The 14,438-nt window shown below is 28.1% G+C and overlaps 1 long non-coding RNA gene across 1 annotated transcript; it reads left to right on the top strand.

The window, feature by feature from the left end:
- Window positions 1-6,172: 6,172 nt before the first annotated feature.
- On the top strand, window positions 6,173-7,626 carry LOC126686275 (uncharacterized). The gene is made up of 2 exons (XR_007643869.2): window positions 6,173-6,597; window positions 7,394-7,626. It is a non-coding gene; the product is annotated as an uncharacterized LOC126686275 (long non-coding RNA).
- The last annotated feature ends 6,812 nt before the right edge of the window (window positions 7,627-14,438 follow it).

Below are 14,438 nucleotides of genomic sequence, written 5' to 3'. Positions count from 1 at the left end.
GCAATTTTATTTCTGCAGAAAATTGTTTTTTTTCATCATGAAATCGTTTTTATGCAGATTTTTAGATTTAAAGTTGAAAAAATTCAAGAGTAATTTATTTAGATCTGAAATTTAAAATAAATCGTATTTATCATCACGAATTAAGTAAAAAATGCTAAAATTAAATATGAAAGAACGGAGGTACGACGGCAAAACGATGGCGGATCAATGAAGGAAAGGCGAAGAAAAAAAGAACAAAAATGGAGGAAAAAAAAAGAAATAAAGAAGAAGAAGAAATGGCGAAAAAAAGAAAGAAAGAAGATAAAGAGAAAAAAAAGAAAAAAAAAACAAGTTCATCACTTAGAATAAAAAAATATAACTAATATGAAATAATAATAAGAAATAGGCATAATTATAATATAAACATTTTTAGGATAAAAAAATAACTGTAGTAAAAATATAAATTATTTTCTCTATTTTTTTCTTGTTGAGGGGAGAAATCTTATTTTTTATGAATAATCTATACTATAAATAAAAATACGGATGGGGAAACAAGTAAATTTACCGAATAATTCTTTTTAATATAAGGATAATGTCAAAAAAATTCACGAACTTTACATGTTTTTTCATTTTAATCACATAGTTTAAATTTTGTCATTTTCATACACGAACTATCACTTTTTCCCAAATTCATACATGGTGCTGAGGTGTCATGACTCCATTGGCCTAATTTGCTGAGGTGGAGGTCATTTTACACCATTGAATGAGTGACACCTCAGCGCCGTGTATGAATTTGGGAAAAAGTGGTAGTTCGTGCATGAAAATGATAAAATTTAAACTTTGTGATTAAAATAAAAAAATATATAAAGTTCGTGATTTTTTTTGACATTTGATAGGAGTATTTTACTCCTATCTTTAGTGTCGTTTCCGCATGCTTTATTAACGTTTTATCACGGTTTTATGGTATTTCGTATGCCTTATTACGTGTTTTAGTATTTCAGGTACTTAGGAGCAATGCGGAAGCATTTTGGTGCAAAAGTTGGAAAAGACGACAAAAGCGACGCGGAAGCTCATTTGCAAATCTGAAAAAAGCTGACCCCTGGGCACTAATTGACCAATTTGGACTATCTATAAGCCTCAAATGAACTCGTGATTTTCATGAAAGTTAAAGTAGACGTCCTAAGCTTTCCAACGGTTCAAGAATCGACTCAATCAGACATTTCTACACCGAGTTACGAAGGTTTGAAGATCGAGACTATTTTGGGCCCAACACATGTGTAAATGAATGTTTGTCTTTTTCCTTCTTTTGTAAGTACTATATAAGGAGCCTTATCTCTATTTTAGGGAAAGAAGATTTCCCTAGACTTTATTCTATTAGTGTACTTTTGAATCTTCTCCCAATTTTAGAAATCCCTAAATTTTAGTCTTCTTCTTCAATAGAATTTCCAGATTTTTATATTTCCAGCATTGTTGAGATCTTTGAAGCTTCATTGAATGAACAAGTTTTATTTTCTATTACAACTCTTATTTGTGGGTTTTTCATCTTCTTGTAAGTACTCTTTAACCATGCCTTCCAATTATCATTTTGTTAATTTAGCTCTTGGTATGTGTAACTAATCCCCCATGTTTGGGGGTTGAGATGATTTCCTTCTTGTTATGTTAAATGGTATGTTTGATTGGTTAAATGCTTGTTCTAGTTCTAGTTCCTAATGCTTGTGTTAGCCTAGCTATCTAATGCATGATTTAGTGTTTGCTTGACTCATTGAGAAATGGTTAGGTGAATAGACTTTGGAATTAGAAGCCTAGATTGTAATACCACGAGAGTGGATTAGGATTTAGGTGACCTTGAGTTTGTTGATTAATTGATGTTGGGTAATTGGTTTTGTTTAGTATCACGAGAGTGAGTTAGGCATTAATTGATTACTTGATGATTGATTTTGTCGTTCTTAGAGGCTCGAGAGAGCGGGAACGGTGCGCTAGGCACAACTCGGCCCTTGCTAGATACCAATTCATCCATTACCATGTATGCATGACCTATGAATGATTTCAACCCCTAGACATCTTTTACTTATTGATTAAACTCGTTCTTATTATAGTTGTTTGAATTGTTAATTTAATTGTTTAGTTGTTTAGTGCCTATTTAGTGTTAATCTTACTTGAACTTCAACCATTCGTGTTTCTCTAAACGAATTGAATCGCAACTAAAGTTCATTCTCATCAATCGCTCTAGATTCACTCCTCGTGGGATCGATTCCGACTTCCGGATTATTACAAATTGTGCTTTTTGCTCAACAACATTAACCCTTTAATAAATTACTAAATGACGGGTGTATGGTTATTAATTAATTATTTAATTAATTTATTATTAAAAATATAATATGATTAGAATCTTAAATATAATAGAATTAGAGTTCTAAATATTATACAATAGAGTCCTCATTAAAAAATAGCTATATTATTGATTTAATAAAATGTTAATATGTTTAATACAATTTTTTCAAGAAGTTCAATGTGCTCTGTTTTTTTATTAATTTGTTTTTATAGATTTCTTTTTATATGCAGCAAACACTTTTTAGATCCAGGAGAAATAGATGCGCTGCAACAACAGAACAAAAATAAGAGCACAACACTTGATGATTTTAAGCCCATTTAAAATGTGTATGGCTAATTTTTATTTGGATTATTAATAGCTATCAAGTCTATTCTATATATTTATACTATATATAACTTACGAATAGAAACATGCATTTTAATGTTTATATTTTTAATATTATAATTTTAAAGTTATTTTGAACATTAATATTATAATTAATCAAATTAAAATCCTAATTCAACTCATAGATTCAATCAAACCTTCAAATAATCTCTAACTAATTTAATATTGATTATGAATAAAACACAATGATATAATTCTAATATATTTAATCCAACTTTTATGAGATATTTTTTAATCCAATAAAACACTAACTAATTTAATTATATTTATAATTTAAAATATATTAGTATAATTAAAATTCATTTAATTTAATATAATATTACACTTAATACTACTTTAAATAGTAGTACAATAAAATTAATAGAATTATATTTATTTCTAATAAAAATTATAAATATTAATATTGATTATAAATAAAATAAATTATTATAATTATAATAAATTAAATTAAATTAATTTGACGAGTCATGTTACGAGCAAAGTGCGTAGCTAAATAATTTAATATTAATCATATATATAATTATAATAAATTTAAATTATATCATAAATTGCAAATAAACGTCAATTAATATATCAATAAATATTTGACGAGTCACACTACGAATCACGTATGTAACACGTAAAGCGAAACTAGTATGTATAAAAGGCCAAGAGAAATGCCAAAGATTTTAACTCAAAGTTTTAGTACAAGATGTGACACACTCAAGTTTGGTATACTAGAGCTTATGACTACGAAAAAAGATCAAAAGAATAATTTTAAATAGTATCACTATCGATTTTAAAAGTAATGATAATTATTTTTTTAAACAATAAATAACTTAAAAAGTCCAAACCTTTAAAACTTGTTGCAATTTAATACAAATCTTTTAATTTTTATAATAATAGCTAAATTGTATTTTTTTTTCGTTGCAATAATAGCCAAATAGCATTTTTTTTCGAATGCTTTTGAGTTTTCTTGAGTTTTTTGCCATTTCTTATGACTTTTAATATATTATTATTTATCAATCTAATTGAAAACAACAAGTTTGACCACTAATTTGGATATTCTTGCAATAAAAAAATGCAATTTGGCTATTATTACAAAAATTAAAAGGTTCAGATTAAACTACAACAAGCCGTATAGTTTGAATTTTTTTTCACCATTAGGCCTTTTTTATATTACTAGTATTGATTTACGTGCGATGCACGAGGCTCGCAATGTGATAAGATAATGATAATATTAATAATAAATTATATTTGCTATTTACTTTTGAATATTAATATTATTTTTAATTTATTTGTTATTAAATAATCTAAGATAAATAAATATTTTACTTGAAAAAAATAAAATATAATTAAATTAATAATATTACTATTTTTCATATAATAACTAATTTCTCCAAAACTCTTTTCCCCTAGTTCATGTATTTACTCTACTATTATTAACCTAAAAGTTATGAAAATTTCAAAAGTCTCCAAAATGTATTGTTTTGTTAATAAAACTGCAGGAATATCCAATTGCTAAAACGGCTTAATTACTTAAAAACCACCTGCCTTAAATTTTTTTCATTTATACCCTGACCTAGAAAAAAGATTATTTGCACCCTAATTTAGGTTTTTATGTTTCACTTCTACTAGTCCTTCATTTTTTAAATTAGAGTACGGTGGTAGGTCGAAATTGAAAAACAGTGTATAATAGTCCTTCATTTTTTAGCATATATTCTAATTACATGTTAATTTATTAATTATACAAAAGCACCTTCTTTTTTTAAAAAAATTCAACTAATAATAATTATTTAATTTTTATTAATTATCAATAATTTTTTAAAATTAAAAACTGTAAAAAAATTAAAAAAATAATTCAATTTCGACCTACCACCGTACTCTAATTTAAAAACCCGCTACTAAATTTTAAAAAAATGATAATTTTTTTCGAGTGAGGAGGAGCTCTTTTCTCCATAGAAGGAAGGAACAGATTTGCTCTTTCCTTCCATGGAAGGAACTCGCTGCGAGCTCCTTCCATCCATAGAAAGAAGAGAGCTCCACCGAAAATCGGAATTTTTTTTACTTATTTTACTAAATTTAGTAGCGGGTTCTTAAGTCGGAATACGGTGGTAGATCCGAATTAACAAGAAATATTTTATTTGTTTTATTTTATTAAAATTAAAAAAAATTAGAACTTATTTGAACGTTTTTAAAGCTGAAATACTTGTGTTTAAAAAGTATGAAATAATTCTTATATTTAGTTGTTTTTAATAATTTTTTTAAAAAAAAATTGGGGTAGAGGTAAAATATAAAAACCCAAAATAGGGTGCAAATGAACTTTTTCCTACATTAGGATATAAATGAAAAAAAAAATTAAGGTGGATGGTTTTTAAATAATTAAGCCCTTGCTAAAACTGTTTCCAGTTGGTTTTTAAGTTTTTAGAATTTTAAATTTTAATATTTTGCTTATTCTAAATTTAGAATTTTATTTAGAATCGTTGTAATTTACTACTACTTTTTATCCAAATCAACTTCTATTCTAACTCCAATACTTAAAAGAATTTTTTCAGAGAAATTCTATTATAACTCCAATACTTAGATAATATTTTAATTTAAAATTAATTGATATGCAATTGCCACTTGCTCTAAATTAGGACTTTTTTTAGATTCGTTGTCGTTTATTACTTCTTATTCAAACCAATTTAATTCTATTCTAACTCTAATACTAAGATATTATAATTTAAAATTAATTAATTAATTATCATAAAATCTTTAATTAACTAATCAATTAGTAATAAATTTAAAAAGGACTATTAAGTAAATTTGCATATCTCATCCCCCATCCATACTTTTATATATAGTATAGATAAATAAATTTGAATGAAAAATCATCAAACTTTTCTCTTTATCTTGATTGGAAAATTTCAACTGTTAATTATATTATATCACAAAGCATTACATATTTACATTCCAAATTTGTTATGTTTTGGTTTTACAAATTCCATTGTAAAATTTCTATCTTTATGAATCATTGTATTTTCTTTATATGTAAGTTTTTAATGATATATTTAAAATGGATATATGTGTTTACTATGACGAGATAATATTAATAGAAAAAACCTTAATTTAAACCCTAGTCTATAAATTCTATGAATTCAATCCCTATATAAATATAAAAATAAAATATTTAAAAAAATATAGTAATTAAATTTATCGGAAACAAATTTTAAAATAGAGAATGAAGTAAGCTCTTTAATTGAAATGTCTGTTATATAGAATCGAAATAGTGGTTACTAAATTAAGCAAACTATTATTTGTATCAAGCTAATATTATCTTCTTCAACTATTATTAGTGATATTCATTAAAAAGTATATTATTAGTGACTACTTGATGCAAAATAAACATAATCATCGATGGAATGGATAAATTAAGTACTACCATTTGCTAATTAAAGTAAATAACTATTGCTTATATGAAGCAACAATTGACCTATAAATAAAAACCTCAGAAGCTAATCTTATAAAATTAATTAAAAAGTAATAATGAAATCTTTCAAGAGCGAATATTTCGTGCTATTGATGTTCGCATTGCTAGTATCATCAAGCGATGCATTCTCATTTCTTCCAAAAAGGGTTAGGATGACGATAACTAACTATGTAGACCCGTCTATTAAGCTTCATTGCAAATCGAGTGATAATGATTTTGGTGTAAAAGATTTAAAAGTGAATACATCTTTTGTGTTTAGCTTTAGACCTAACATTTTTGGAAGGACTAAATTTGCTTGTGGCTTTGGTGACAGTCTTGATTTTCCAATAGATGTTTACGGTGGTCACATGCTTGGCCATCTCAAATGCAGAAATTGTTTTTGGCAAATTAACAAAACCAGTTTTTGTATGCCTCAAGGTGCTGACCTTACTCCTTATTGTGTGTGATAAAGGTAATCAATTTTCCTTCAATTATCATATTTTTCTATCTACATTATATGTTTAAAAACATTCAGTAATCGAGTTATATATATATATATACAGACATGATGTATGTGTCGAAAAATATAAACTTTCAGTGTATAAATTATCTATATTTATTGCTAAAACATGCATATAATATAAAACTGCTATAGATAAACTAATTTTATTTGAAATGTTAAATTTAACGTTTTTTATCCGGTGATGATATAGATGATCTTCTTTACCTATTGCCAGCGACTCCTATTCATGTAAAATGAAACAATAATACCTTAACCGTTGCTAGAATAGACAAATTAGTTATTATTTTATTAATTAAAATAATTAGTAAAAATTTCTCATGTAACAGTTGTAGATTGTCATTTTTACACTGAATATTTGCGATAGAAATTTTTTAATTTTTTTTTCTGTTATTAAATTTTCACATATTGAACGCATTATTGGTTTGTTATATCAATGACATGGTGCAGCGGTTATGTTATATAATTTTTCAATTAGTACTCTATTTATCCTTTTTTTTCTTTTGTCATATATACTCTTATAGATGTGCTAATTTATTGTTCAACATTTATCCAAAACAACTTGTAGCAATCATGAATTATTAATGAAAAAAGACATTATTACAATACTTATTTAGTGCAACTATTAATTCACCTATAAATTAAAAAGAACATTAAACATTTAAAATAAAGTTAAAATTTATATTTTTTTCAAAAGAGTGATTATCATTGTTTATGTTACTAATACGTTATGTGTTTATTTGAACAGAAATGTTTCTAATTCGTTCTAAAACAAGGAGATGCTAATTTTGGAGCGGTGTTACAATTTCATCACTTTTTGGGTTTAGCTTTGGACATCACATTTCTAGAATGACTTTATATCTTTGAAGGAATTATATATTATTATTTTAATTTTGATTTCAATTGTATTTTATAATTATTTGATACATTTTTAATATAAATATTATATGGATAAAGAATAAATATATATGTATTTTATAATGTGTTTTTTTTTATTCTCAATAATTTGTTTTCTGAATTCGATTAATTTAAGAAAGTTTTTTTTTTCATAAATGATAAATAGCATTAGCTCAACAATGTTAGATAAAAGAAAAACCTTAAAAAGTTTGCATGAGCTAAAAAATATTACAGAAAAAAATTCAGACTTCTATATACACTATCAGAAATTTGATTTTCGCGAAGGATCACATTCTTATCGCAAAATCTGTAATCGGAGACGGATTTTTCCACCGCTAAATTACTTGTGGATTCGCAAAGAAATCCATCGGTAATTTAGGCACAAAGTTGGCGCAAGCAATTGCTAACAGATTTTAGCAACGGATTTGTCGACTATTTGGCGCGAAGCAATGCGACAAGATTTTATATTGAAAAATAGCGACGGATGGTAAAATTTGTCGCTATTTAGCGACATTTTAGTGTCTATAGATAAATAGAAATGAATTTTAGGTTGATCAGCGATGAATTATCAACGAATTTTAAAAATGTAAAAAAATATTTAAAAGAAATTTAAAATAATTATTTTTAAAAAAGTAAAATAATGTACAGAGAATTATTTAAAAAATTAATTTTTAAAAAATTAATTTTAGAAAAGAATTATATCAAAAATATAATTATTTTAAAGTGCGGGAATAATAATTTATTCTTTTTGGTTATAAAATAAATATAATATACATTAATATATAACAATAGTTTGAGTTTGTTAAGATGAAGTAAAGTGTGAGAGAACTTCACAATAAAACAAGTCATGTGTTGAAAAATTCTAAATGGGTGATGTTACGACCTGATTTCTCGGACCAAAACTAGTGTTAGAAAATGAAAATAATAGTTCTGAAATCCGTAACAAGTTTGAAATCACTATAAATATTTTACTTGCAAAATCGTTATAACAAATATATTTCGTTTTCAAAAAGCTTTTTTTCAATAGATGTTTATGGTGGTGACAGAATTGGCCATCTCAAATGCAGAGATTGTTTTTGGCAAATTTACGAATCCAGTCTTTGTATGGCTAAAGGTGCTAACATTATTCCTCATGGTTAATTTCTTAAAAAGTCACGACCTTTACACGAATTTTCATTTTATTCACAATTTTTAAAGTTGCCATATAAAATCACGACTTTTCATTTGTTCAAATCTATCACCAAATCAATTTTTGGTGTATTTTTGATGACGTGGCAACCATAATCCGGCATATTTGAAAAAAAATGAAAGGTAAAATTCACCGGAAAAATAATCAGTGATAGATTTGAAAAAAATGAAAGGTCATGGTTTTATATGACAATTTTAAAAGTCGTGATTAAAATAAAAATTCGTATAAAGGTCGCTACTTTTATGAAATTAACCCTATTCCTTATTGTGTGTGGTAAAGGTAATCTATTTTCCTTCAATTATCATATTTTTCTATCTACATTATACGTTTAAAAACATTCAGTGATCTAGTTATATATATATACATACATACATATTCGATGTATATATATATATATAGACACACACACATACGCGTATGATGTACAAATATAATCTTTTAGTGTATAAATTATCTATATTTATTGCTAAACTATGCATATAATGTAAAATTGCTATGGATAAACTCGTATTATTTGAAATGTTAAATTTAACGTTTTTATCTAGTGCTGATATAAATGATCTTCTTTACCTATTACTAGCGACTCATATTCATGTAAAATGAAAAAATAATACCTTAACCATTGCTAGAATAGATAAATTAGTTATTATTTTATTAATTAAATAATTAGTAAAAATGTCTCATGTAACTGTTGCAGGTTGTCATTTTCACACTGAGTATTTGCGATAGAAATTTTTTTAATTTTTTTTCTCTCATTAAATTTTTCACATATTGAACGCATTATTGGTTTGTTATACCAATGACATGGTGCATCGATTGTGTTATATTCCCTCCATCCCAAAATAATAGTCCACTTTCCCCTTTTTACACAGTTTAAGAAAAACAATTAATGCTCTAACTTTTCACAAATTTATCTTCACTTTTCCTATCATATCCTTATTAAATGTTAGGCTTAATACATAGTTTGACCCCTGAACTTGTACCCTTTTACCCATCTAACCTCTAAACTTAACGTCTCACCTATCGAACCTCTGAACTTGTTAAATAATCCGATTTGACCCCTGAACTTGATAAATATGTAAATATTGAACTCTTCGTGTCCACCTGTCACTTGAAACATTCTAGAAGAAATTGTGTACGGAGGGGTTCAATGTTTACGTATTTATCAAGTTCGGGGGTCAAATCGGGTTATTTAACAAGTTCAGGAGTTCGATAGGTGAGACGTTAAGTTTGAGGGTTAGATGGGTAAAAGGGTACAAGTTCAGGGGTCAAACTATGTATTAAGCCTTAAATGTTATGACTATAGACTAATAGTAATAAATGATACACTTTAAATAAGGATAATATGGAAAATAAACACTTTAAATTGTGATTTAAAAAAAATGGGTTATTATTTTTAAAAAAATAAAATAAGGAAAGTAGACTATTGTTTGGTCTAATCCAAACCAATTTAATCCAAGCAATTAAATCCAAACAATACACATTTGCGATGCGTTCAAGTACTATTCATATAGTATATTAACATAGATTTAATTACGATAATTCAAGTAAGTAAAATATACTCACTCCTCGCTATTCAATCTTTTACAAATTTCCATGTCTTGGCCGAACTCCTTAGCCAAAATCGTCAAATCCGTACCTCGTTGCTACCTATTATATAATCACATTGCAAATATGTTTAAATCTAATAAACGTTTAACTAATATCTATAACCCAAGTTATTACTTTAGGTTAGTAGCGTACAAAGGTATCGGAAACTCGCCCGTAAGTTACTAACTTGGGGCTATCCAGAATTTCAAAACTGTTACGCGTAATAAAATGTTCTGACTTATTTGAGCCACTTAGAGGCCGAACTAGTAAAACTTATGCTTAGACATTTATAGACAACATCTTGAAGTTTATGTACCAACAAACGGAACCTGATTCGGAGCTATATAGCTCGAGATATTATCCTCGCAATATAGCTGTTCTGCAGCACATATTCTGCAATATCTTCAAACAATGTTCAACATACAAACTCATTAATATTTAGCTTTAATAACTCCATTGCAAGCTTAGAATCATCAATTGAACCTTATACTCTTAGCCTTAATCATGTCCGAACCTATCATCATCAATTTATACAAAAATTTCAGCTTATACTTGACAATTTCATATTACTAACCCCATTTCTAACATTTGAAACCATCATCACCATCTTAAACCGTCAATCACGAAACAACAGTAGCAAACCCTAAATCAGAGCTTTGAATTTTATCTTGCTTAACACGGATAGATCAGTAGCTCTCCTCCTCCTCCTTCTGTGGCCGCAAGAATCGCTCAATTCCGTTGAGAAACGAAAAAGTTATGACCATTTGAAGATTGGATGATTTGGGGAAGAAGAAGACCTACGAGATTTTTGTTCTCAGCTCAAAAAATATCAATTGCTGAGTTAAAAACTTAATTCTTTGACATTATATATTAATGGCAAAAAGCCTCCTTTAATCTTTAAGTTTGCCACCTCCTTATATATCAATTTCTAACTTTTCTTTCATCCAATTTAGTCCGTCGAACGCTAAATCTTTTAGGTTCGATAGATTCCGTATAATTTATTTCCAAATAAATGATGCTAATATCATATCTAATAATTTCATCTTCCGATGATTTATTTTGGCAATTTTGGCCATTAATGCTCAAATTCCAATTTTGAGCTAACTTGCATTTTTTTAACTTTTGCGTCCAAATTTCATTTTAATAAGTATCGATAACCATTTTATTGATATTATTTTTATACATATTAATTACCATCCATAATCTATTTAATTTCTATTTTTCGGAAATTAAAAGCTTATTTTCCAATTTTGGGCTAAAGTGTACTTTTAGCCACTTTCTCTTATCTATCTTTTTAATCCAATTCCATTTCTCTTATGAAATATTATTATTGAAATTTTCTTATTAAATTTCAATGTCGACTTACTCGGGTCCTCTTTCCCACCCTACTTAGCCTAAATTTCATAATTTAGGACTCGTGGCACGATCCAATTATCGTATCATATTCAGAGTTATCACACTCAATAGCTTATAACTAAGCTAATGAACTATTCAATATAAACCACATCAAGTGAAGTTTCTCAACCAATGTGGGAATTGATAATATCCTTTTCAAATTCATTTTTCAAGATGTGATTTTTGATCATCAATTTTCATTCACTCTTTTAACTATTTTGAGCATATAAATATACGGTTTTGATCAACTCATGGTAGAGAATAAAAAATCACCAAGATCCGACTCTTTCAGATAGTGGGTCCAAATCAAAATTAAATATCAAAATGACAAATAATCAAGACATTTTAACACCCATGTTTAACGTTTTCCAACAATTCCCCACATGAATGAAATTGATGAAGTAAAAAACTGACACAGAAATGATAGAGTTCGCCTGTCATATATAGCATATGATAGGTAGGTGTTATCCTTTCAACCTTCTCTCGAGAGAATATACTTAGCTTACTGGCGGAATAGTAGATTTTATTATCCTTGAACTATTTTAACCGTTTGTGTAAACGACAATATATCTCACACCATATCCTTCCTAACATAATTTGATTGTCATGGTTATGTTCATTTTGGCCATAAATCATTTGCCTAGTTCTGCAAGAATATTTGAAGAATTGAGCTTTTGACAATTCTTCTTTGAAGCGGTCCCACTTCTCTCTCACATAGGTGATTTGTTATTTGAGTATTCATATGAGTAACCCGAATTAATGTATTCATTCGAATCCCAAAGTATTCGATACAAGAATCATAAAAAAAGTTAATAGCTTATCATTTCCCTACAAATTTCACTATTTTCATCATAAGAATAGGTTGGGGTAACCCCCACAGTGATTGTGTTGGGTCTTTACAGTTTACGTTGTCTCTTTGAACCTAGATCTTGAGATCTCCAGTCACCTAGGTAGGTTGGGGTAACCCCCACATTGATTTTTTTACTATAGGCTTTAATCTTATTCCTCTCGATGATTTATCAACTAACTCTTGATTTAATCCTTTAGTTAGCGGATCCGCAATATTTAACTTTGACTTTACATAGTAAACAGTAATAATTCCAGTTGAGAGTAGCAGTCTAATGGTATTATGTTTGCGTCGTATATGTCGAGACTTACCATTATACATAAGTTTTATGGCCGACCAATAGTTGATTGGCTATTGCAATGTATACATATTGCTGGCACTGGCTTCGACCTTCTTAGAATATCCTCTAAGAACTAACAGAGCCATTCAGCTTCCTCTTTAGATTTATCCAACGCAGTAAACTTAGATTCCATAATGGATTTGGTAATTACAGTTTGTTTTAAGCATTCCCAAGACACTACTGTCCGTGCTAGTATGAACACGTATCCACTAGTAGACTTAGAGTCTTTTATATCAGATGTCCAATTTACATCACTATATCCTTCAATCTTTGTTGGATATCTGGTATAATGCATCCTAAATTCACGAGTGTTCCGTAAATACCTTAGTATTTCGGCAATTGCTTTCCAATGACCAATACTTGGATTACTCGTATACCTACTCAGTTTACTAAACTATATAGGCAATGTCTGGTCTAGTACAACTCATTAAGTACATCAGACTTCCTATTATTCGTGAGTACTCCACTTGCGAGATACTTTCACCTATGTTCCTTCTTAGATGCAAATTCATATCAAATGGTGTACAAGCAATGCTAGAATCATCTTTGTTAAATTTTCAAGAATTTTGTCAACATAATGGGGCTGACTTAATATGAGACCTTATGATACTCTTGTGATTTTGATTCCCAATATCACATCAACTAGTCTCAAATCTTTCATATCAAATCTTGATCTTAACATATCTTTAGTAGATTTGACCATTTTTTCATCACTACCAACAATGAGCACGTCATCAACATAAAATAACATAGTCGTTTTCTGTGTCTTTAAGATATACACATTTATCACACTCATTTATTTTGAAACTATTAGCTAGCACGACATTATCAATTTTTTTCATGCTATTGTTTTGGTTCTTGTTTCAAACCGTACAATGATTTCACCAATTTACAGATTTTCTTCTCCTAACCTGGAGTAGAAAAACTCTCAGGCTGTTTCATGTAAATTTCTTCTTCTAAACCTCCATAAAGAAAAGTTGGTTTTACATCCATTTGATGTACTTCTAATTTCTGCAATGCGGCAATAGCAAGTATCATCCTTATGGAAGTTATTCTCGTCACGGGAAAATACGTATCAAAGTTATCAAGGCCTTCATGTTAACTATAACCTTTAATCATAAGTCTGGCTTTATACTTATTAATTGTTCCATATATGCTTTCGATTTTTGTTTCAAAATCCATTTGGAACATAATGGTTCACATCTTGGAGGTAAATCCACTAGTTCTCAAGTATGATTATGCATAATAGAATTTATTTCACTCTTAATGGCCTCTTTCCACAAAAGACCTTCGGAAGAATTCACAGATTCCCTAAATTTTTGAGGTTCACCTTCTAGCAGATAGATAAGAAAATCTGGACCAAAAGATTTTTCTATTCTTGCATGTTTACTACGTCTAGGTTCATCCTCAAATTCATTTTCTTTGTCATATTGACCCTGGTCATTTTCCCCTTCATCCATTGACTCATAAGTACATGTGGATGAACTCGGTGTTTCCTCTATGGAATTACTAGAAATGGATGTTCAAAAAACGAT

Source organism: Mercurialis annua, linkage group LG6, assembly GCF_937616625.2.
Source record: "Mercurialis annua linkage group LG6, ddMerAnnu1.2, whole genome shotgun sequence".
Taxonomy (NCBI): domain Eukaryota; kingdom Viridiplantae; phylum Streptophyta; class Magnoliopsida; order Malpighiales; family Euphorbiaceae; genus Mercurialis; species Mercurialis annua.
The sequence above is the reverse complement of the archived record's forward strand: the minus strand, read 5'-3'. Positions and strand labels throughout refer to the sequence as shown.